This window comes from Mauremys mutica, chromosome 26 (genome assembly GCF_020497125.1).
Source record: "Mauremys mutica isolate MM-2020 ecotype Southern chromosome 26, ASM2049712v1, whole genome shotgun sequence".
Classification (NCBI taxonomy): domain Eukaryota; kingdom Metazoa; phylum Chordata; order Testudines; family Geoemydidae; genus Mauremys; species Mauremys mutica.
Genome location: NC_059097.1, coordinates 15085075 through 15109439, shown reverse-complemented (window position 1 = coordinate 15109439; position 24365 = coordinate 15085075). Strand labels below are relative to the sequence as shown.

Genomic DNA, 24365 nt, shown 5'->3' with positions numbered 1-24365 from the left:
ACACGGGTGAGAAACCTTATGGATGCTCTGAGTGCGGGAAAAGATTTAATTATTGTTCAAACCTTATCAGACATCTGAGACTTCACACAGGAGAGAAGCCCTACACGTGCTCCGAGGGCGGGAAAAGCTTCAAAAAGAGCTCACACCTTATTAGACATGGCAAAATCCACATTGGAGAACTGTTACAAATGCCTTGATTAGGGCTGGGAAAAGATTTTTTTTTAATCACATTTGCTAATTCTCACATAGTGATCTTCACTGTGGTCTCTCAGCTCCACCAGATGAATTGCCTGCTTCTGCCTTTTGCAGCTCACCTTCTTTGGGGTCAGTCCTGTGATCTTTTCTATCAACTCCTTTCCTTCTGAGTCATAGGAGTGTGTGTCCCTCCTGCCAGGAATGTTCATCAGCTCCAGGTGGGGAGAGAGGTTTGATCCCAACAAGGAAAAACTACCTGTGCCTGACATCCTCTAGGGCTGCACGTGGCGTTGGCTGCTCAAGTTAGTGATCTTGGGGTAAAAAGACAATTATAGTTGTAGAGCAGATGCAGCCCAGGTGCAGGGGTTGGCATTAGCTTTCCCCGTGACCTGACCTAAGCAAACCCTGAGCATCACGGTTATACTGTTCCCCCATTTCAGAGCAATTGTTAGTCATCAAGTTCCCCCTTTGGGAACAAATTGTTTCAGTCCCAGTTGTTCTGCTGTTGCTTCAGGTTGTGCTGCAGAGCAGATATTGTTACTACCATTTCCATCACTTAAAATATATTGAACTATAAGAAAGAGCAGGAACAGGGCAGGGCTAGGGGAATGTCACCCTCTGTAACAGCAGAGGAAGATAGGGTAAGTCAGAGGGATTCCCTTATTCCCCAGCACCATCCCAGTCCCCCTGTTGTTCAATTGGTTAGGTCAATATTTTTTCTAAAGGGCTGGGAAGAGGATCCTCTAGTAAATGACTTGGAACTAAGCAAAATACCCAGGCATTGGGCTCCCAAAGCAGTTGTGGCCCAGGCCCTGCAGGAGGTCGCTCCTGAAGAGATCTCCTTCCTCATCAGCTGCATGTTGCCTATTATTTGGGAAATGCAATCCCTGTCTAGGCAAGGATGGGAAAATGGAAGTGACATTTCCCTTCACCTCCCCCCCAGGAGATGCTGCAAACGTGTAGAAAATGAAATCCCTGTTGAATGTGATATAGCTGCAGAAAGATACCTATTTTTAATAGAGACCTGACATTTGGTGTCTTACAGGGATTCTAAGTCGCACCTGAATTTAGTCCCTAATTTAAATTTGTGGCACCAGATTAAAGACATAAAAGATCATAGTTGGGGGAGTTGTACCTCACTATCGCTACTGATCTGTTGTGCGGTTGCTGAAGAATTCTACGCTAGAGAAGTGTCAAATTACTCCAAGTAACGTCAAAGGTGTGACAGGAACTCAGGTAGAAGTTGCAGGTAGTGGTGGTTGATTTTCACCCCAGAGATGGGAGCTGCGGTGACCTGTGGCCCAGGTAAACTATCTTTAGAACCTGCTCCCTAGTTAAGTGGCATTGGTCACACTCCTGAAGGACGCCATGATTAAATTGGGCACAACTGTCTTTTACCATTTGGATCCAAAGTTTCATGAAGCACAGAGAGAAACAGCTGATTGCTTCAGAGCCATTCCATTCCCATGGGTCCCAATCTGGCTGCCTTGTTGGACAAGAAGCACTTCCATGCTGGCAAATGATGGTAGCCAATGAGGGAATGTATCAGATTCCAAGTTCAGACTGCAGGATACATGAATGCGGAGTCCAGAGTCTGTGGTTTGGTGTCTTAGTTTTGCTCTAGCGTCTGATGCATTTGTATCGCTTCTCCTCCTGCTGCTACTGTGAAGGATTAGCAAGTGTGAAAATAGAGCACAGGTGGTTTTTCTCATGATGCAGCCTTCCCACGTCCTGTGAGAGCCCTTCCACCCACACTTCTGGGAGAAGCCCCAGGGAGAAATGAACTCACAGAAATGGAAGGCTCCTAGGTTATTGTAGAATGTGTCTTCACACAAAGCTCACTGGGTGGAAATAGGAATTAAAAGAAAACTGCCCTATGGGTTTATATGTTGTAATCATTGAATAAGTTGGTACCAGCGACAATGTAAACAGCTTTAACAACTTTTGCATTAGCTTCCTTGTCAGAGGTGTGACAGTAGTTTCCTCTGCCAGAGGCACCACCAAAGGTGTGATCCGATATCTTTCAACACCAGGTCATCAAAACAGGGTGTGAGTATTAACCAAAGCTTTGCAGCACAGAATCGTGTATTACCATCTATATAGATATCTTGAATAACTGTGATACAATTATAATTTTGTAATTCTAACTGTTTTACCATTTACCTATTATTTCATTGATTTTAATAAAAAGTCTTTATAACTATACCTGTCGGAGTGTGAGCTTCCTGTCCTACCCCCAAAGGTCCTTTTATAAACTCTGTAAAGCCTAATTCAAAACAAACTTTATCTTCTAATCAAACACATTGGCAAGCCTAAATCCATACTAATTAATATCCATAATAATTATTATTAATATTATCAATTAAAATTAAATACAATTGAATTAAGTCAATAAATTAAATCAACACTTCTAACACACCCCAAATCAGGCTACACTGTCCAGTCCCAGCTGTGCTCCAGCCTTAGAAATTATGACACGTATGCACAGATTTCACGGTGCATGACGGAAAGGGGCCATGACCGGGACACGCTGCAAGGCAGGGTCAAAGTGAAGGAGCTGTGGAACGCCTACTCCATGGCACGGGAGGCAAACCACTGCTCCGGTGCTGCACCCATAAGCTCCCTGTTCTACAAAGAGCTGGATGCGCGACTCGGTGGTGACCCCACCTCCAGGACGAAGGCCACTGTGGATACTTCGGTGGCTCACGTGCCAGTCGAGAGTGGACCGAGGCAGGAAGAGGAAATCTTGGATGAGGATGTGGAGGCGGAGGCCGCCGGAGGGAGACCCGGAGGCAGAAGAGGTGTCGGAGGTCAGAGACGCATGCAGCCAGGAGTTCTTCTCTTCCCCGGAGGAAGGTAGCCAGTCACAGGTATCTGAGCTTGGCGAAGCATAAACAGGAGAGGAGGCCCCTGGTAAGTGACTTGGATTTTGGGACTCACTGAGGTGAGCTCGTGGGGGCAGGAGGGTTGCAGAAAGCAGGCTTGTGTCTGTATGATGTGCGTACCGCCACATGCCCAGTCTGGGCGGCGGAACGGGGTGATGACTGACTCCCTCGCTTCAGGGCAATCTGCGCCAGAGATGTCCATGAAACTCTTGTGGAGATACAGGGCAATCCGCTGCCGCAGGTTCCTTGGCAGAGCTGCTGTTTCTTGCCCCATTAAGGGTAACTTTCCTGCACTACTCTGCTGTCGCGGGAGGGGCGGTGGGGACCATTGCTGCACACAGGCGACCCACATAACAGCCAGGGGGGGAAGCTGCAGTCTTGGAGAAACCCTCCCTTGAGTCCCTGCTCGCTCTCAGCAGCGAGATCTTCCATAATGAACACAGCCTGTGGGAAATGTGGGCAGAGGAATGATGATAAGGCCCCCCCCTAGGGTGCTGTTTCTCCCCAAGAGCCACATGCCCAGTGTACAGTAGGGTCCTGGAACAGTGGTTTCCCCTGCCCCCGCTGTTACCATTTTGGGGGGCTTGTGGCTCACGTGTGCTTGCCTGGGTTTAGCCAGTTAGTGATGGGTATGTGAATAGTGGCTGTCTTTAAATCACTGCATCAGTGGTCTGTGTGCTGCAAACAATCCTGCTTCTGTAAAATGCTGCATTTTGGCTGCACGGAGATGATCTTGGGATCCCAGCCTCCCTCTGGGTTATCACTGGCTGAACGGCTGCGCAGAATTAGCAAGCGGCCCTAAAGAACTAAAGAGAACTTTCTGCATGAGGTCATGACGCACTCTGTGGCTGAAAAACAAGAACTGAAGGAGGGGTCGGACAGCGAGAAGAGGGACCGAAAGGAGAACTCGGTGCACTGGAATGAAGCCATGAAGCGGCTTTTAAACTTGATGGAGTGCCAAGCGGGCATGCTGCAGGCGCTACTAGCACTGCACACCAAGCAGCTCTGCGACCACCCTCCCCTGCAGCCGCTGCCGCAAAACTTTCCCGTTCACCCCCCAGCCACCGCCAGCACACACTTATCAACCTCCTGGATCCAGTCTGTACCCGCTGCATTCCACTCCTGCCCCATCACAGTCCAGCCCTGCGAACGCCCAGTGCCCAGTGCACTCGACACCCGTCCCGCTGTAGTTTATTCCGGCTGAAGTACAGCACCTGCTGCACTGCACTCCAGAGTCTAAGCTGCATATGATACCTAGACATACACAAATCTTTAACCATCCCGGGACCCCATCTCCTCATGGGCCCCTCCCTTCCCCCACCCCCACAGTGCTGATGTGGTGTTTTTTTCTCTCCGCCGGTGGTTGCTTTTAATAAAATCATAGTTTTGGGTTGAAAGCAAACACAGCTTTGCAAAGAAACGCGCAATTCTCTTAAACCCTTATAGTGCATCGTCTGCACCAGTCACAATCCTCTCCTAGCATTCCAAGCACTGCGCTCCTGGGCACAGCCACAAATATTAGTGGCTTTTAGCTTCAAATTGCTGCCTCCAGCCATCCCTGAGCCTTATGGCCCCACACTCTGCCCCTCTAATAGCCCTGGTCTCTGGATGTTCAAATTCAGCCTCCAGGTGCTCAGCCTCAGCCGTCCAGCCCTGAGTGAAGCTCTCACTGTTCCCTTCACAAATATTCTGGGGTGTACAGCACATGGCTATTAGCAGAGGGATATTGCCATGGGCCAGGTCCAGCCTTCCATCTAGGCAGCGCCAGCGGGCCTTGAAATGGCCAAAAGCACACGACAGTCATGCTGCACTCGCTCAGCCTGTTGTTGAACCGCTCCTTGCTGCTGTCAAGATGCCCTGTGTATGGCTTCATAAGCCACGTCATTAAGGGGTAGGGGGGCTTTCCAGGATCACAATGGGCATTTTGACTTCCCCTACAGTGATCTTCTGGTCCAGGAAGAAAGTCCCTGCTTCCAGCTTCCTGAATAGACCAGTGTTCTGAAAGATGCGTGTGTCATGCCCCTTTCTGGCTCAGTCTGTGAAATGCACACGGTCCTTTGGCATAAGTGGCACCTGGGAGAAACACTCCTGCCAGATGCATTGGTGGTACAGTGGTGAGCATAGCTGCCATCCAAGCCGTTAACCTGGGTTCAATTCCCGGCCAATGCAAGGATGTGCCCTTTTCTTGGCCGGGAATTGGTTTAATTTCAGTCCCGTTGTATCAGTTAATTCTCCCGTTCCACTGATAAATGTCCCACATCCCAGCAGGTCATTCAACACCCAGGGGAGGAAGAAAGGGGCGGGACTATACAGTGAGCTGCTGGAGTCATCCTGGCATTACAATGTTTGGTTTATTTTTTTAAATGTTTCCTTTACCTCCCTCTCCATTTTGGACTCAGAGCCTTTAAGGGCAGAAGGGACCATCGTGATCATCTGGTCCGATCTCCTGCACCTTGGAGGTCAAAGGACCCCACCCACCCACTCCTGTAATAGACCCCTAACCTCTGCTTGAGTTACTGGTTTAAACCTGCAAGTGACCCCTGCCCCATGCTGCAGAGGACAGTGAACTCCCCCAGGGTCTCTGCTAATCTCCCCTTGGGGAAAACTCCTTCCCAACCCCAAATAGGGTGACCAGCTAGACCCTGAGCATGCGGACAAGGCGCACCAGGCAGACACCTGAGAAAGAATTCGCTGCAGTAACTCCGAGCCCTCCCCACCTATTGTCCCATCTCCGGCCGCTGGAGATATTTCCTGCTAGCAGTCACAGATCAGCCCCATGCCGTTACAGGCAGTCCCATCCTACCACCCCGTCCAGAAACGTATCAAGCTCAGTCTTGAAGCCACTTTGGGTTTTTGCCCCACTGCTCCCCTTGGGAGGCTGCTCCAGAACTTCACTCCTCCGGTGGTTAGAAACCTTCACCTAATTTCAAGGTTAAGCTTGTTGATGGCCAGTTTATATCCATTAGTTCATTACTAGTGGGGGCCTGTGATAGTGTGGGGGAGGGAGGGAGAAAGCCTGGAGAACTGACTGTGGGAGCCAGAGAGATTCCCTGTTCCCCGCCCACCCGTCTCTGGGAGGAACCAGCTGGAACTGCCCTTGGGAAGCTGCCACTAGTAACTCAGGTGTGAAAACATTATTCTGTTGGAATCAGATTAAAGCCTCCTCACACCCGGTGTCATGGTCACTGACCTGGCTCATTCCTGGGATGTTCCCAGCCACAGCAATGCAGTGAGTGGAACCAAATCCCTTTCCAGAGCCCAGGCACACACACAAATCCTGGGGCTTTTCGTTCCTAGGCTGCTGGCGCCATCGTCTGGCCATTTGGTTTCACTCCTTTCTCTTACAACCTTCAGCTTTCTGCACAGAAATGTTAATTCCCTGGGAGAGATTCGGGAGCGTTTCTCTGTTTTGTGGTGTTAAGGACTGAAATGTTCCCCGGGTTCCTCGGTCCCAACCTGCCTCCCGTTCTACTGCCCCTGCAGCCCCATCCCAGCCCTCAGCCCCCAGTCAATGCTGATTCCCTCAGCCCCATCTGGGCAGGGGGTGAACCCTGTCACTGCGCATTGCCTAGTTCCCCTAACTCTGAGGGACTTCAGCTGCTCCGTGTCCCCGGGGACCCTCCACACCACTCCCCTGCTTACCACGGTTCAGATAGGCGTGCACAGCACATTTCATTAGGGTGTGCAACCAGGGAACCCCGCCCAATCCACTCCCTCCCACTCCCTGACTGCCCCCCTCAGAATCCCCAACCCCCTGCTCCTCGTCCCCTGACTGCCCCCTCCTGGGACCCTGCCCCTAACTGGCCCCCAGGACCCCACCCCATCTAAGCCTCCCTGCTCCTTGTCCCCTGACTGCCCCCTCCGGAGACCCCCCCACCCTAACTGCCCCCCTAGGATCCTACCCCCTACTTGTCCCCTGACTGCCCCAACCCTTATCCAGACCCCCGCCCCCAGACAGACCCCTGGGACTCCCACACCTATCCAACCGCTCCCCGCCAGGACCCCCAGAACTCCCGACCCATCCAGCTCCCCCTACTCCCTGCCTGCCCCAACCCCTCTCCACACCCCTGGACCCCGACAGGCTCCCCCTTAACCCCTATGACCCATTCAACCCCCCCGGCTCTCTCCCCCATCCCATCCCCCTTCCCCACCACCCCATCTCCTCCCCATCCCACCCCCTTCTCTCCCCATTGCCTCTTTTCCCTGCCCCTGCCTCCCCATCCTCTTCTCTCCCCATCCCCTGCCCCTTCCCCACTGCTCCATCTCCTCCCCATCCCACCTCCTTCTCTCCCCATTGCCTCTTTCCCCTGCCCCTGCTTCCCCATCCTCTTCTCTCCCCATCCCCTGCCCCTTCCCCACTGCTCCATCTCCTCCCCATCCCACCCCCTTCTCTCCCCATTGCCTCTTCCCCCTGCCCCTGCTTCCCCATCCTCTTCTCTCCCCATCCCCTGCCTCTTCCCCACTGCTCCATCTCCTCCCCATCCCACCCCCTTCTCTCCCCATTGCCTCCTTCCCCCTGCCCCTGCCTCCCCATCCTCTTCTCTACCCCATTCCCTGCCCCTTCCCCACTGCTCCATCTCCTCCCCATCCCACCCCCTTCTCTCCCCATTGCCTCTTTCCCCCGCCCCTGCTTCCCCATCCTCTTCTCTCCCCCATCCCCTGCCTCTTCCCCACTGCTCCATCTCCTCCCCATCCCACCCCCTTCTCTCCCCATTGCCTCCTTCCCCCTGCCCCTGCCTCCCCATCCTCTTCTCTCCCCCATCCCCTGCCCCTTCCCCACTGCTCCATCTCCTCCCCATCCCACCCCCTTCTCTCCCCATTGCCTCTTTCCCCTGCCCCTGCCTCCCCATCCTCTTCTCTCCCCATCCCCTGCCCCTTCCCCACTGCTCCTTCTCCTCCCCATCCCACCCCCTTCTCTCCCCATTGCCTCTTCCCCTGCCCCTGCCTCCCCATCCTCTTCTCTACCCATCCCCTGCCCCTTCCCCACTGCTCCATCTCCTCCCCATCCCACCCCCTTCTCTCCCCAGTGCCTCCTTCCCCCTGCCCCCCCTGCCTTGGGTGACCAGACAGCAAGTGTGAAAAATCGGGACGGGGGTGGGGGGTAATAGGAGCCTAGATAAGAAAAAGACCCCAAAACCAGGCCTGTCCTATAAAATGGGGACATGATCTGGTCACCCCAGCCCTGCCCCACAACTCGCTGTTGTACAAAATGAAGGCTGGCTCCCAGCACACAGAAGGGAGCTCAACCAGCACTGGGAACCAGGAGCTCGTGGCCAGCTGCAGAGTCCAGGGAGCTGAGCTCCTTTTTCCAGCCGGGCTGCACAGCAACTCTGCGCTCACAGACATGGGGGGAGGGGGGACGTGGCATGTGACCTTGCACCCGATGTGGCCCCCACCCCTCGCCCCATCACACACCCGTTTCTCCTTCACTTTCTGCAGGGAAGCAAATAACTCTGCGGGGGGGGACCTGGGCTCTTCTCATTCCCCCTGGGGCCCAGGAGAGCCCCACAGACCCCCACTGCCCAGCACCACCCCGAGACCCACTCCCCCCACCCTGCCTGCCCCCAGCCACACTCACCAGCCTGCTGGGCGGGGGCGATTTGCCTTGCCTGGGCTGAGCCAGCGTCACCGCTGGGGTCGGTGGGGGATCAGCGCGGGAGCGGAGGGGCCTGCCTGGGCCGGGCTCCCTCAGAACCTCCTTGCCTGGGGCCCCCCCATCACTTCTATGCAGCTCAGTAAAAGGTCTCCCTCCCCCCCCCCCCCCCAGCAGGACGGGCCAGGCCTGTTCTCTCGCCCTTGACTCGTCCAGGAAGGAGAACAACATTTCATTGCACTCGTGTGATTTGTAACCCACCACCAGCCAAAACTGCTCCGTTTGGCACAGCCGCCCCACCCTGCTGCGGAGCTGGGCGGAGCGGGGGGGTCTGTGCAAACACGGTCTGTTCCTGACGTCTTCCCCCAGCTCCTCACTAGATGTGAGGGGGGAGCTCACCCAGACCCTGCTTCCGCTTCGTATTTAAAAACTCCTTATTGGCCCTACCTCTGCTGGCCTTGGATTTCTCCTCCCGTCCCTTCCCTGACAGCTCCGATGAGGTGGCCGAGTGGTTACGGTGATGCTGCTCATCCATTGTGCTCTGCCCGCGTGGGTTCAAATCCCATCCTCATCGGAGACCTTCAGTCTTCTCTCTTCCTGTACAAACAACCCTCTTCCCCCTTTGGTACAATCACAGACCAAACCATGTTGCTTCCTGCAAACAAAAACCATCTCAGGAACTCAGAACTCCTCTGCTTAAAATACGTCTAAACACCAGATTGCTAAAAGAATTTGCTAGTCCTGGATTTCTTAGTTTTTATCTCAAAAGGGAACATCCTCCTCATCTCCCCCAAACACCCAGGACCTCCACAAATTATTAAAATGCCCCCGTCCTCAGCAAGGCCACGACAGTGACCCACGGCGAGAGTGTCTAGGCCAAGCTGTTCTGAAGGAGGCAACTCAAACATTTTCTCTCTGCTTCCCTTGGCAAGGTGGTGACGAGGGGGCTGCTCTGCGCACACCTGGGCTGACTGTGCAATGGAGACGTCCCCGCAGAGTCCATCTCTCCCGGGACAAAGATGGCAGCAGGGCTGGCCTGGGTCATCGGACTTGGGCTCCTGGAGCTAAGGCCCCCGTGGGGCTCAAAGCTGGGGGGCAGAGACTTGTGCTCCCGCCGGGTTCGGAAACCCTCCCCCGTCGTGGGGCTCAGCGGCTGGGCTCAGCCCGTCTGGCTGCAGTGTCATTGTACAGCCCTGCAGCCCCCGCCCCACACGCCTGAGCCAGCTGCCCCGGGCTGGAGACAGGTGCCTTGGGGGGGGGGTTAATCGCCGGGTAGACGTAATGTCAGGGCAGGTCTCCGCGGCGAGGAGCCCCCGCGGCTGGGCCCTGTCCCACGGATCCGGCTTTGCCTCCTCCTGCTCCTTGTTCCCCGGGACGGGACCAGCGGCCCAGAGTCGCTGCAGCCGGTGGGGGGGGGGGGGCAGGTCCCGGGTCTGGGAATCCCCCCCATCTCTCCCCTTCTCGGTCCCATCTCCCCCCTCCCATCTCCCCCCTTCCTGGTCCTGTCTCCCCAAATCCCCCCCCTTCCTCCATCTCAGTCCCGGTCCCAGCTCATCTCCCCCCCCCCCCCGGTCCCGTCTCCCCCACGGGCTGGGGTCTCTGAGCTCGGTCCCCGCAGGCTCCGGCCCGGGGCTGCCCCTCCCCCGGGCAGGGCGGGGCTAATGACGGGGCCCCGCCCCCAGCGCAGGCCCCGCGGGAGGGGGAGGGGCAGGTCCCGCGTGGGGCGGACACGCTCCAGCCGGGGGGAGGGGCCGGGCCCGGTTCGCCCCCTGCCCGGGGGGGCCCCGCGCTGCCCGCGGCCGGGGTGGGGCGGGGCCGGGAGCAGCAGGAGGGGCCCGGAGTGGGGGGAGGGAGGGGGAATAAGGGGTGGGGCTGTGGAGAATCCCGCACCCAACGGAGGGGGCAGCGCCGCCTCACAGCCCCCCCCGCGCTCCAACGGCCCTAACGGCCGGACCCGTCACGTGACCCCTCCCCCGGCTCCCCCCCCGCGCGCCGCGCTCCAACGGCCCTAACGGCCGGACCCGTCACGTGACTCCTCCCCCCCCACCGCGCAGCGCTCCAAGGGCCCTAACGGCCGGACCCGTCACGTGACTCCTCCCCCCCCCGCGCCGCTCCAACGGCCCTAACGGCCGGACCCGTCACGTGACTCCTCCCCCCCCACCGCGCAGCGCTCCAACGGCCCGAACGGCCGGACCCGTCACGTGACTCCTCCTCCGGCTCCCCCCCCCTCGCGCCGCGCTCCAACGGCCCTAACGGCCGGACCCGTCACGTGACTCCTCCTCCGGCTCCCCCCCCCTCGCGCCGCGCTCCAACGGCCCTAACGGCCGGTGTAACGACAGAAACATGAACCGCTCCCGATTCGCTAATTTGGCTGCACTGAGCATGCGCGGCCGAACTGAGCATGCCCAGTAACCTCCGCTGTCGCCACTGCCCTCTCTCTGCCCTCACTGCTACTCACGATTTGCTGCCTGCTCTTTGGGGGCGTTTAAAAGGCTCAAGGGGGCAAATCGCAGCGGGGGGGCTGCCAGGGTCTGAGCGGGGGGCAGAAATTGACTGGCCAGAGGGGGTCAAGCTGCTCTAGGGAGCGGCAGGAGAGAGGCTGAAGGGGAAAAATCGGGGGTTGGGGGTGGGAGCCGGGGTGAAGCCCGGGGGCGGGGGGAGACGCTGCCAGACCCTGTGCGGGGACAAAACCCCCGTTTAGGGAGGGGGTGGGGGGGACAGGGGCCCCTCGGGATGAGCCCCCTGCTGGGCTCGCAGATCTGGGGGTGTCGGGGCTGGGGGGGGCACAGGCTGTTTTCAGTTCTGCCGCGTGTCAGCCCCGGAGCAGGGGGCGGGTTCCTGGGGCTGGGGCTTAAAGGCACCGGCAGCCCAATTCCCAGACTGTCAAAGCCCAAACACCGCAGCTCCTCTCGATCCTGTACAAGTGCTGCGGGGCTGTTACTGCTCCAGCCGGGAGCCTGAATGCGGGGAAATACCGTACAGACGCCCCCTCCCTCCATCCCTCCCACTCTGCCTCTCACATTGTGACTGTGGAAAAGTGTCTGCTGTCATTTTCTATGTCTCTATGAAATCCCTGCAGCTCCTTTCTCTTCTACAACGTGCTGAGCTGCTAACTCCCTCCCAGAGCCCACATGTCTGTACCCCCCTGTACCCCAATCCCCTGCCCCAGCTCAGAGCCTGCACCCCTCCCTCAAACTCCCCATAGCCTGCAACCCTCCTGCACCCCCAACTCCATCCCAGAGCCCACGTGTCTGTACCCCCCTGTACCCGAACCCCCTGCCCCAGGTCAGAGCCTGCACCCCTCACTCAAACTCCCCATAGCCTGCAACCCTCCTGCACCCCCAACTCCCTCCCAGAGCCGCGTGTCCACACCCCCTCCTGTACCCCAATCCCCTGCCCCAGCTCAGAGCCTGCACCCCTCACTCAAACTCCCCATAGCCTGCAACCCTCCTGCACCCCCAACTCCCTCCCAGAGCCGCGTGTCTGCACCCCCTCCTGTACGCCAATCCTCTGCCCCAGCTCAGAGCCTGCACCCCTCACTCAAACTCCCCATAGCCTGCAACCCTCCTGCACCCCCAACTCCCTCCCAGAGCCGCGTGTCCGCACCCCCTCCTGCACCCCAATCGCCTGCCCCAGCTCAGAGCCTGCACCCCTCACTCAAACTCCCCATAGCCTGCAACCCTCCCGCCCCCCAACTCCCTCCCAGAGCCGCGTGTCTGCACCCCCTCCTGCACCCCAATCCCCTGCCCCAGCTCAGAGCCTGCACCCCTCACTCAAACTCCCCATAGCCTGCAACCCTCCCGCCCCCCAACTCCCTCCCAGAGCCGCGTGTCTTAAATCCAGGCTGGGGCGGGTCAGATCCGGGGGGGGGGGACATGAGAGTTTGGGGGGGGGCGGGTCAGATGGGGGGTGGGGACATGGGATTTAAAGGGCTTCTCCAGGCTCCCTGCCATGGTGGGGGGGGGGGCGGCTGGAGGAGCCCTTTAATTCCCGCCTGCAGCTCCGGCGGCCGGGCTGGGGCCGGGATTTAAAGGCCTGGAGCTCCACGGCGGCTGAAGCCTCAGGCCCTTTAGTTCGCTCCGGGGGCTCCCAGCCACCTCTGCAGCTGGGAGCCCCCTGGGTGATTGAGGGGCCCCGGGACTCCCAGCCACAGCTGCTGCCCCAGGGCCTTTAAATGTTGCGGCCTCGTCGCCTCTTCCGGCTGAGGCCCCCCCGGGACTGGGGCTGTGGGGGGGGGGGAGTCCTGTGAGTTACTGCCCGGGACAGACACATTCACAACCAGGGCGGCCGCCGCGGGGCCTTCACGGAAGGAGCCGGGATGAGGGACAGAAACACCCCCTGCCCCAGGGGTCACGTGTTACCCAGAGACGATGGGGGTCTCCGGCTCCACCGCTCCAGCCCCAGGCTGGGGCGGGTCAGATCGGGGGGGGGGGGGGGGGGGGGCGGGACGCGGGGACATGAGAGTTCGCCTGAGAAGCGGGAAGGCACCGGCGGGGGGAGGGGCCGGGGCGGGGTCTCTGCGGGGGGAGGGGATGAGAAGTGGGGGGGGTCTGTGTGGGGGGAGGGGATGAGAGGCCGGGGCCGGGGGGGGGGGGTCTGTGCGGGGGGAGGGGATTAGGGCCGGGGGGGGGTCAGCTTGACGCCGGGACCCGCCCGTACCTGGGCCGCAGAGGGCGGAAGCGGCCCCGGGGCAGGCTGGGAGATGTAGTTCCGGACTCTCCCGGGAGCGGAAGTGACGTCGGCGGGGAGGCGGGGCCGGGGCTGCGGACGCGCGCGGGGCCGTTGGAGCTTCTCTTGGGGCCGGGGCCGGAGACGGTTGGTGCCGTTGGAGCTCTGGGCATGCGCAGATCGCGGCGCGCGGGGAGAGGGGGAGAGCTGCCGCCTCCAGGTACCGGAGCGGGGCCGGGGCCGGGCGGTGACTCTGCCCCAGTGTCCGGGGGGAGGGGCCCGGCCCCACTGGGGTCCCTGCGCGGGGCCGGGCGGGGCTGGGGGGGGGCAGGTGACCCCCGAGGAGGAGCGGGGAGAGAACGGGGGGGGCTGAGATCCCCTCGGATTTACCGCTGCCCCCCCCGTGGGGACCCCCCGCCCCCCCGCCCTGCCCCCTTTCTCCCTAGAGAGCCACGAGCAGCGCCCAGGGTGACCCCCCCTCCCCCAACCCCTGAGAAGTTCCCTGTCCCCCCCCCCCATTGTGCCCCATTTTCTCCCCCCTTCGCCAGTGGCCAGTTCAGGTCTCAGGTTTGGGGGGTTTCCCCCATTTCCACCTGCCGGGATTTGTCCTTGTGCGGGTGGGAAATGGTTCCCCCCAGTGACTCCTGAGCTGGGCAGAGGCTGGGGGGGCCCTGAGACAGGGACACCTCTGGGGGGGGCCCCTCTCTGCTGGCAACGGGGCCTGGGACGGGCCAGGGAGGGGAGGGAGGAGCAAGTGTCCCCCCCCCCCCCATGGACACGGCCCAGCCCCAGGTTCCCCCTCCCAGCTACTCCCCCTCCCCCCACCCAACAGCCCCCCCCGCCCCCCTCATCACCTGCTAGTCACATTCCCAGACCCCACTGCCAGCCCCTCCCCCACCCTGCCCAACCCAGCAGCCCCCCCCCACCACCGCTTGCTAGTCACTTTCCCAGACCCCGCAGCCAGTGACCTTCTGGCTCCAGCCCTCTCCTGTCCCCTGTGAAACCCACATCACCCAGGGCGCCCCCCCCCCCCCCCCCGGCCGTGTGAGTGTGGGGGAAGGGGAAACCATCCCATTCTGCTGTCGATTGAATATCCCTGTATAACCCCCCCAGTTTCCCCCCTTTTCCCTTGAACTGTTGAACGATGGCATAAGATCTCCCCCGATGTTGGCGCTTCTCCCTTATATTGGCAAATATTTAGTGTGTGCCCCATTTCCCCCTCAGGTCTGAAATACTGATCTCAAATGCTTGGAAATCTTCCCGCTTTTCTCCCCAGGTGTGTGACTGAGGTCAGGGCCCTTATCGTACTGAGCGTGGCTCAGGCCTTGCCTGAGATCAGGTCGGCCCGTGTGCCGGGCGCTGCACAAACCCTGACTGAGTTTGGGGGCACTCATTGTGCCAGGCCCTGCATCAACACCAGGTGAAATCAGGCTCCCATTGTGCCAGGCCCTGCAGAGACCCCAAGCGAGATCAGACCCCACTGTTGTGCCAGGGAAAACTGAGACCTGGACCGAAATCACGGCCCCCCCTTGTGCCAGGCAGCGCACGGCTGCGGCCCAGATTGCTGGCTCCATTGTGCTGCGCACTTCAGAGACCCCGACTGAGATCTGTGTCCCCGTCGGGCCTGGCCCCGCACTGACCCCAACCCAGATCACACCCCAGTACTCTACTGGGCGCTGCACAGACCCCGACAGAGATCCTGCCCCCACATTTTGCCAGATGTTGCAGGGACCTCAAACAAAATCCGGGATCCTGTAATGCTGGGAGTTGCAGAGCCCCTGACTGAGGTCAGGCTCCTGTTGGTCAGTGTCAGTGCAGAGCCCTGCACAAGATCAGGTTCCCATTGTGACAGGTGCTGAACAGACACTAAGGGTATCTCTACCCTGCCACTAAAACCCCCCAGCTGGCCCAGGCCAGGTGACTCAGGCTCACGGGCTCAGGCGAAGGGGCTGTTGAATTGCAGTGTAGGTGTCTGGGCTCGGGCTGGGGCCAGGCTGTAGGACCCTGCGAGGTGGGAGGGGGCAAAATTGGGAAATGAACCCAGATTGTTTGTTTGAATTCTTGCTTCTCCCCTTAACCCCAGGCCCAGCGTGTGTGTGTGCAGCGTTGTTTTGGTCAGTCTTTGCCTTGCATTGGCTTCCAAGGGAGACTGTGGAATTTCCTTCATTGGAGGTTTTTAAGACCAGGTTAGAGATACACCAGTCTGGGAATGTCTAGGGATACTTGGTCCTGCCTCAGCACAGGGGGCTGGAGTAGACGCCCTCTCAAGATCCCTTCCAGGCCTACACTGAAATAATTCTCTTTTGTGCTGTGTTGTGATTGACGCTGAGCTGTTTCACATGGTGCCGTTTGGAACTGTGATTGCACCATGTTGTGTAGCAGTTTTATGGTGCATTGTTTTGCCTCAGCGTGTTTGGTGCCTGTGCTGTGTTGGTTTGAGTTGAGCTATTTTCCATTGTGTGCTTTTGTCCTAGGGTGTGTTAGTTAGAATTGTGTTGCTTTCTTTTCCTTTGTATTGTCATTTTATGCTGTGGAGTGTGGGTTTTTTGGGTTTTTTTTCCCTCTGAATTGCCTGACGTGTTGTGGTGGGTTTTATTCTGTATGTTGTGTTTTCATACGTATCTATTGTAGGGCAGCCTAGACATGTAGGGCCTCAAGCTGTCATCAAGTCCAGCTCTCCCTGCCGAGGCAGGGCCCGGTCTGTGTGGATTATCTCTGCCAGAGGTTTGTCCTGCCTGCCAGCCCCCTTGTCAGACTGTTCCCGAGCTGACCTGCCTTAGCTCTGGGGACACCCACACGGATCTGAGTGGTGAGCAGCTCTGCAGAGAGGAGACCCCAGTGAGTGGCAGCTGGGTAAAGAGGCTGAAGTGGGCAGGAGAAACCTTGACGTGCCCGAGGTCTCCCAGGCTGTCCGTGACCGAGCTAGAAATAGAGCCCAGTTCTAGGGCTGTTTTGGGCACTGAAGGTCTCTGCCACCCTGGTGTTTCAGGCACTGGTGCAAACCCTTCGTACAGACAGAATTTACGCTAGTGCGCTCTGATTGGCACTGGTGCACCATGTCCCAGTTTGAAGGCTTGCGGTGGTCGGGGGGACAGTGACCTCACAGTACCAAAGCAGGACGTCAGCAGAGCAGACGCACACACCGTAGCTCTGCCTGGAACACGCAGCATTCACTGCCAGACGGGCTGGGTGATTTTTCAGGGGCCCAGCTTGATGTGCCTGGCTGGGGTGGATTCAGTTCACGGGGGTCTGGGGCGCTGATCGTTCGGGATGTTCCTTTTTGCATAGTCAGTTCTTTCCCTTTATTGTTTCCCCCCCGCCCCCACCTCCTGTGCCCGATGTTGCTCTCTTCTTAACTTGCTTCGGTTACTTCAGTTCCAGTTTTTAAATGGGATCTAATCATTGCAAAGCTGAATGAAAGACCAAACAAACAGAACCATTTGAATGTTGGCACAGAGCTGGTAGAACTGTACCTAGTGAAGCTCTGCTGTAATGACCTGTAAAATGCATCTGACGCAGTGGGGATTCACCCCCGAAAGCTCATGCTCCAAAACGTCTGTTAGTCTGTAAGGTGCCACAGGACTCTTTGGTGCTTTTACAGCTCCAGACTGACACGGCTCCCCCGCTGGTACTTGTACTGACCTGGTCCCCGTAGCATGTTCTGGTGGGGCGGATAAAGCAATGTCAAAGAGCCACAAGCGCGTTTTAGGGCGAAAGGGCTCGTCCGGTGTTTGCTCTCTAGGGAGCATGTCACCGGCCAGGCCTTACAGTCTGTCAGGAGTCGTGTGCTGGGTTGTATTTAGTCATCTCAAAGTCAAAGGCTAAGACGGCTGGTTCACAATGTCCAATGAAATCTTGCAACCAGTTATACTAACAGACTCTGATGCTGATAAAACAACCTGGTGTTACTGTTCAGTCCCTTCAAACTATGTAATTAAAATGATGAGATAAGCACATGAGAGATGAACCGACGGCTAGTTTCCATTTCTTAATGCCTGATATTTTTACACCGGCTCACACCATCTGTAGGATTTTTTTAAATTGATGCACAGCAACCAGTCAAGTGAATTAATGAATGCCTGTCAATCACGGATTGCTTTCTGGTGCAAAAGCATCTGATTAAGCACCTAATTAAAACTGTACCATTTCAAATGGAAATGTATCAACACAGCTTAGCTCCAGTGTGTTTAAATGGGAATGAAAAGTTCCTAAATACATGGCAGGATGGTAAATGGGGAAAATAAACGGAAGTTCCTCTACGCAGTGCTGAGGACTTCTGCTCCCAGCCCTTCACGGGCTCTGGCCTCTTGGTTCCCAGTCCCCCATTAGCTGTGTCCCCCTCCCCCAGCCTCAGCCCTGCGTTTACTGCAGATCTTCACTCCCCTCAGCTAGGCGAGGGGGTTGGCTCTGCAGCCATTAAAGCATCTGCTGACTCTGGTCTTGCTGATACTGTCTCACATATTGGGGTATTTAGCTTTCAGGGAAGGATTGATCAGAGTTACTGACTCTGGGAGGTGGGAGAGGAGAGGCTGAGAGGGAGTTTGCTCCTCACACTCTGTAGGGCCATGTTCAACCCTGGTAGCCTCCATGTTACCTCATCCTCCACCCTCCCCCGTGTGTCTCTGCTCATGTGTCAGAGTGTCACCTTCTGATCATAATGCCACTGGCCTCAGCAGAGCTCCCCGACAGGAGCTACGTCACGATGGGGATATGGCAAAGACCAGGGGACACTTTGCCAAGGGATCTGTGTCACTGTCTAACCCCCGTAGGCCAGGGAGAGGGCAACTTTCTGCCAATGGCCTTCAGGACGGGTGCTGAGTTCACTGCGGTGCCCCTCGTCCCCTCTCCATTTCCCTTCTCGCTGTGCTGTCTGGGACGCTGCCCTGCTTCCTGCTCCCCAGGCCACCCTGTGTCTCCTCCATGTGCCAGGCTGCTGGCAGCCCCCAGGGAGAGGCCATCCAGCCCCTCAAACTGGTGCCCAGCTGTTGGGCCTCAGGCCTTCTCGGGTGCAGCTCTGAGAGTCCCATTGGCCCCTGCCCCAGGGGTGCTACGGGGCACGTCCGTCTAGTGTGTCAGGGCTCAACCCCCTGGCTGAGGCCTCGGGGCACTTTCTTCCTCTCTCGGGGCACCAGGGGAAACAGCAAAAGAGCCGACTGTCGGCAAACAAGGGTAAATAAAGGAATGAAAGAAAGAAATGGCGGGGGGGGCGGGGAGTAAATGTGGACAGCTCCCATCAGGATCTGGGCCCCTCTTACTTCTGGGAGCATCTCAGTCCCCTTCAGAGTTTACTGGGTCTCGAGTGCAAGTTTCAGCCTCCTCCCCCTTTGAAACTTTGCCCCCCAGAGTCCAAGCAGCAGACAGATCATCAGTTCCTTCTGTATGGGGGTTTTTACCCCCTTCCTGCCATGTGCTCTGAGCTGCTGGGAACTCAGCTATGGGAAGTCAAGAGCACAACAACAGTCATTTGTCTTATTTAACATCCCATAATAGTCTATCTGGTGTTGATGAACCATTCCTGCCAGGCAGGGTGTAATGCGTTCGGTTGCCAACCAGCACTTCACCTAGGTAAAGTCTGTCTCCTGTCTGGTGATTTACAGAGCCACAGAGGCTCACAATGCAACTAGTCAGATATTAACCCAGGCAGCAACTCACAAGCATTCAGTAAAGTCTAAACACTAAACACGTTGTTATAATTCTAATCCCTGTTTTAACAAGACTAACCCAGGGGAGCCAGACTGATTCCAGCCGTGCGTTTGTCCCTGTTCAGTTAAGACTTGGGAGCTTTTGCAAGAGCTAACACCTCATCTGCCAGTGTCACAGGCAGGCTGGGCAGGGATGGTGTCTCTGGCCTCTGTTTGCCAGAAGCTGGGAATGGGCGACAGGGGATGGATCACTTGATGGTTCCCTGTTCTGTTCCTTCCCTCTGAAGCACCTGGCACTGGCCGCTGAGCTAGATGGACCATTGCTCTGAGGCAGTGGGCCGCTCTTATGTTCACAGTCTGTATGAGGAGTATCTACTCACTTGGACTCACTGGGGAGCCACAGAAAGAAACAAGATGTGCTGAGGCAAGGAGGCCCCGTCTCAGAGCCCCCGGGGTCACACTTGTCAAAAGCTAAAACTAGGCCCAGCCCATGAAGGGGGCACTCCCAGGAGAGACTGGATAAAGGCTGGAGCATCCAACAACTTTGTAAACCTGAGAGAGCTGCCTTGGGAACAGTGACAGGGAGAATCCCCAGAGTGACTCCTTTGATTCTGCTCTTCTCTGGTCTTTGGTTCATGGAATCACAGAACTGGAAGGGACCTCGAGAGGTAGCTAGTCCAGTCCCCTGCACTCAAGGCAGGACTCAGTATTATCTGGACCATCCCTGAGAGGTGTTTGTCCAGCCTGCTCTTAAAGATCCCCAACGATGGAGATTCTACAATCTCCCCAGGCAATTTATTCCAGTGCTTAGCCACTCTGACAGGCAGTTTTTCCCTAATGACTGACATAAACTGCACTCGCTGCAATTTAAGCCCATTGCTTTTTGTCCTGTCCTCAGAGGTTAAGAAGAACAATTTTTCTCCCTCCTCCTTGTAACAACCTTTTCTGTACTTGAAAACAGCGATCGTGTTCCCTCTCAGCCCTGGTCTATACTGGGTGGGGATCGATCTAAGATACGCAACTTCAGCTACGACAATAGCGTAGCTGAAGTTGATGTACTGAGATCGACTTATCACGGCGTCTTCCCGGTGGTGAGTCGACTGCTGCCGCTCCCCCATTGACTCCGCCTGTATCTCTCGCGGCGATGGAGTACAGGAGTCGACAGGAGAGTGCTCGGGGATCTATTTATCGTGTCTAGACTAGACACGATAAATCGACCCCCGATAGCTCAATCTCACAACATCGATCGCCACCGTAGTGTAGACCTGCCCTTAGTCTTCTCTTCTCCAGACTAAACAAACACAATTTTTTCAATCTTCCCTCAAAGGTCTTGTTTTCTAGACCATTAATCATTTTTGCTGCTCTTCTCTGGACTTTCACCAATTTCTCCACATCTTTCCTGAAATGTGCTGCCCAGAACTGGACACACTGCTCCAGTTGAGACCTAATCAGTGCGCAGTAAAGCGGAAGAATTACTCCTCATGTCTTGCTCACAACACTCCTGCTGATACAGCCCAGAATGATGTTCGCTTGTTTTGCAGCAGTGTAGCTCTGTTGACTCATATTTAGTTTGTGATCCACTGTGACCCCCAGATCCCTTTCCGCAGTTCTCCTTCCTAGGCAGCCATTTCCCATTTTGTACGTGTGGAATTGATTGTTCCTTCCTAAGTGACGTACTTGGGATTTGTCCTTATTGAATTTCATCCTATTTACTTCAGACCATTTCTCCAGTTTGTCCAGAGCATTTTCAATTTTAATCCTATCCTCCAAAGCACTTGCAACCCCTCCCAGCTTGGTATCGTCCGCAATCTGGATAAGTGTAACAGAGAGACTCTGCTACTGGGAGGGTTTCACCCTGTCTCAGAGGGTTACACCCTGGTGGGAGGGGGCTAGGCCTGTACTGGGATAAGGTCACTCTGTGCTTCACATTGTGGCAGAACCTAGAATGTCCATTAGCAGGGAAACATCCTGGGGGAATCAGCTTGTGGAATGGACAAAAACTCCACCTGAATTTTCTCACCTTGCCCTTCTCGCCCTGGCAGGTTACAGAATAACGTCCACGTTTCGCTCCAGATCATCCCCTCCTCCCCGGGGGAAGGAAATGGCTTCAATGGAGCTGGCTCAGGTAAAGGATTATCAGGGAGCTGGTGGTGGGTTCTGCTTGGAGGGAGAGGAGCAGTAAATGCATAGGAGGGTGGGAGCTGCTCCAGGTGGTGGGAGGCAGGAACTATCTAGGGTGGGGAAAGGGAGGGGACAGGATGTGACAAACCTGCTGAGACTTGTGTAATCTGGGGCCTACTTTTAAAGAATAGGAGTGGAACTTCCCCTCTTCGTGGAAGAGGAAATAACCCCTCAGCCAGGGCTGGGAAAACTTCCCAGGCTCCCAGTGCTGGAGCCAGAATCTACTGACACTTCATTAGTTACCACCACCCCCAATCTTTGTGGCAACTGCAAGCTTTATCAGTGATTATTTTATATCCTCTTCCAGGTCATTGGTAAGAATGTTAAATAACACAAGGCCAAGAACCAATCCTTGTGGGAACCCCCTAGAAAGAAATCCACTCGACCGTGGTTCCCCATTTACAATCCCAGTTTTTAACCTATTTAATATATGCCCTGTGTATTTTGTATGTTGCTAGTTTTCTAGTCAAAATATTCTGCTGAACCAAGTCATATGCCTTATCGAAGTCTAGGTATGTTACATCAATACTATTAGTTGCAACCAAACTTTTGATCTCACCCAGTAAGGATATCCAGTTAGTTTGACAGAATCTGTTGTGTCTAAACCTTTGTTAATGGGCACTAATTATATTACCCTCCTTAAATTCTTTATTAATGAACTCCAGTATCGGCTGCTGCACTCTTGTAATTAGCTGGGTCACCTCTTTTACACGTTTTAAATATTGGCACAGCACTAGCTTTATTCCAGTCTTATGGAATTTCCCCAGCATTCCAAGTCCTAATTAAAATTATCATTAACAGTCCACCACGCTCCTTCACCGTGTCTTTGAAAACTCTTGTTATCTGGACCCGCTGATTTAAAAACTTCTAACTTTAATAGCTGCTGTTTAACGTCCTCATGAGCTAATGTTGGAATGGAAAGTGTGTCGTTGTCAACACCTTATGATATGAGTTACTTCGTCTGTTTTTCTCCAAATCCAGGAGAGAAACATTTATTGAACACTTTTACCTCTTCTGCATTATTTTTGCTAATTCTGCCATTTCCATCTAGTAATTTACCACTACCATTGTTAGGATTAATTTTGTACTTAATATACTTTTAAAAACTTCCCTCTTATTTTCATTGATTGATCATTGATTTCTGATAGCTTTAGGGTGACCAGATGTCCCGATATTTAACCCTTTGTCCCGCGTCCCGATTGATGTATGATCGGGACACCAATTGTCCCAATAATCAGATAAGGAGGCGGCGAGTTCCCCACTCCTTCTCCCTCCCCCAGCAGGCCGCATCCCCGCTCCTCCCCCTCCCTCCCAGTACTTCCCGCTGCCTAACAGCTGTTTGGCGTGGGTTGGACTTTCCGGGAGGGAGGGGGAGGAGCAGGGATGCAGCACGCTCGGGGGAGGAGGCGGAGAGGAGGCAGGGCAGGGGTGGGCACTCGGGGGGAGGGGGTGGAATGAGGGGGGTGAGAGTCGTGCAGGGGCAGGTGAGCACCCACCCGGCAGACGGGAAGTGGGCACCATAGGTGAGTGGCGGGGGGGTGAAAAGGAGAGTGGCGGGGGGGGTGATGAGGAGAGGGGTGGGTGGGGACTGAGGAGGGACGCAGCAAGCCAGCAGCAGGCTGGGGCATGAGGAAAGGCACAGTGGGGGGGGGAGGACTGAACGGGGGAGCAGAGCCTGGGGCAGAGTGGGGGGGAGCCTGGGAGGAGTGGGGGTTGGACTATTGGCGGGGCTGATGGCACCCCAATGTGTCGCGATATTGCAGGCTTGTGATCTGGTCACTCTAGATACCTTCCCTTACCAATTTTCTACAATTCTGACCTTCTAACTTCTAGTCTTTACTATTGACTTCCCCTTTCTTCCATATATTTTATTTGGAGAGTGTTGGGATTCCTACCAGGGAGCCACCAGCAGGGTCCAGAGCCAGCCCCATCTCCTGTATCAAGCTCTGGCTAGTGGGTATGTGATAAATGTGACGACCCTGCCTCCGTCTGTCAGCTGGGAGACACAAAGATTCTCTCTTTCTACCCTCTGATGGCTCCTGGCTGCTCTAGGCAAGGTGGGGTGGGACTCTGTTAACATGGGCCTCCCGGAGCCTCCATTTACCTGGTGCTGCTGTTCTGTGAATAGTGGGGCTGTGAGTGGGGCAGCAGGTCCTGAGTGTTGGACTCTTGCTCTTTCAGGGGCCGGTGACCTTCGAGGAGGTGGCTGTGTATTTCTGCAGGGAAGAGGGGGCTCTGCTGGACCCCGCTCAGAGAGCCCTCTACAGGGATGTCATGCAGGAGAACTACGAGAACGTGACCTCGCTGGGTAAGGAGTCCTGTCCCCTGGGTTATTAGAAGCTGTGGGGTCTCTGAAGAACCTGAGCAGTAATAACTTTATACCTTTATTCATCATCCAAGTTTTGACAAGTTTCCTTTAAATGACTGCTTCATGGAGTAGCTGGTACGGGAACCCTCAAGGGGAGAGGCGACTCTAGATTTAATCCTGAGTGGAGCGCAGGAGCTGGTCCAAGAGGTAACTATAGCAGGACCCCTTGGAAATAGTGACCATAATACAATAGCATTCAACATCCCTGGGGTGGGAAGAACATCTCAACTGCCCAACACTGTGGCCTTTAATTTCAAAAGGGGGAACTATACAAAAATGAGGGGGTTAGTTAGACAAAAGTTAAAAGGTACAGTGACTAAAGTGAAATCCCTGCAAGTTGCGTGGGCCCTTTTTAAAGACACCATAATAGAGGCCCAACTTCAGTGTATACCCCAAATTAAGAAAAACAGTAAAAGAACTAAAAAAGAGCCACCGTGGCTTAACAACCATGTAAAAGAAGCAGTGAGAGATAAAAAGGCTTCCTTTAAAAAGTGGAAGTCAAATCCTAGTGAGGCAAATAGAAAGGAGCACAAACACTGCCAACTTAAGTGCAAGAGTGTAATAAGAAAAGCCAAAGAGGAGTTTGAAGAACGGCTAGCCAAAAACTCCAAAGGTAATAACAAAATGTTTTTTAAGTACATCAGAAGCAGGAAGCCTGCTAAACAACCAGTGGGGCCCCTTGATGATGAAAATACAAAAGGAGCGCTTAAAGACGATAAAGTCATTGCGGAGAAACTAAATGGATTCTTTGCTTCAGTCTTCACAGCTGAGGATGTTAGGGAGATTCCCAAACCTGAGCTGGCTTTTGTAGGTGACAAATCTGAGGAACTGTC

General features: G+C 55.7%; 1 protein-coding gene across 1 annotated transcript in view; it reads left to right on the top strand.

Moving 5' to 3' along the window:
- The window catches only part of LOC123356631, an 871996-nt gene that overhangs the window by 645753 nt on the left and 201878 nt on the right, over positions 1 to 24365 (top strand). The window lies entirely within an intron of this gene.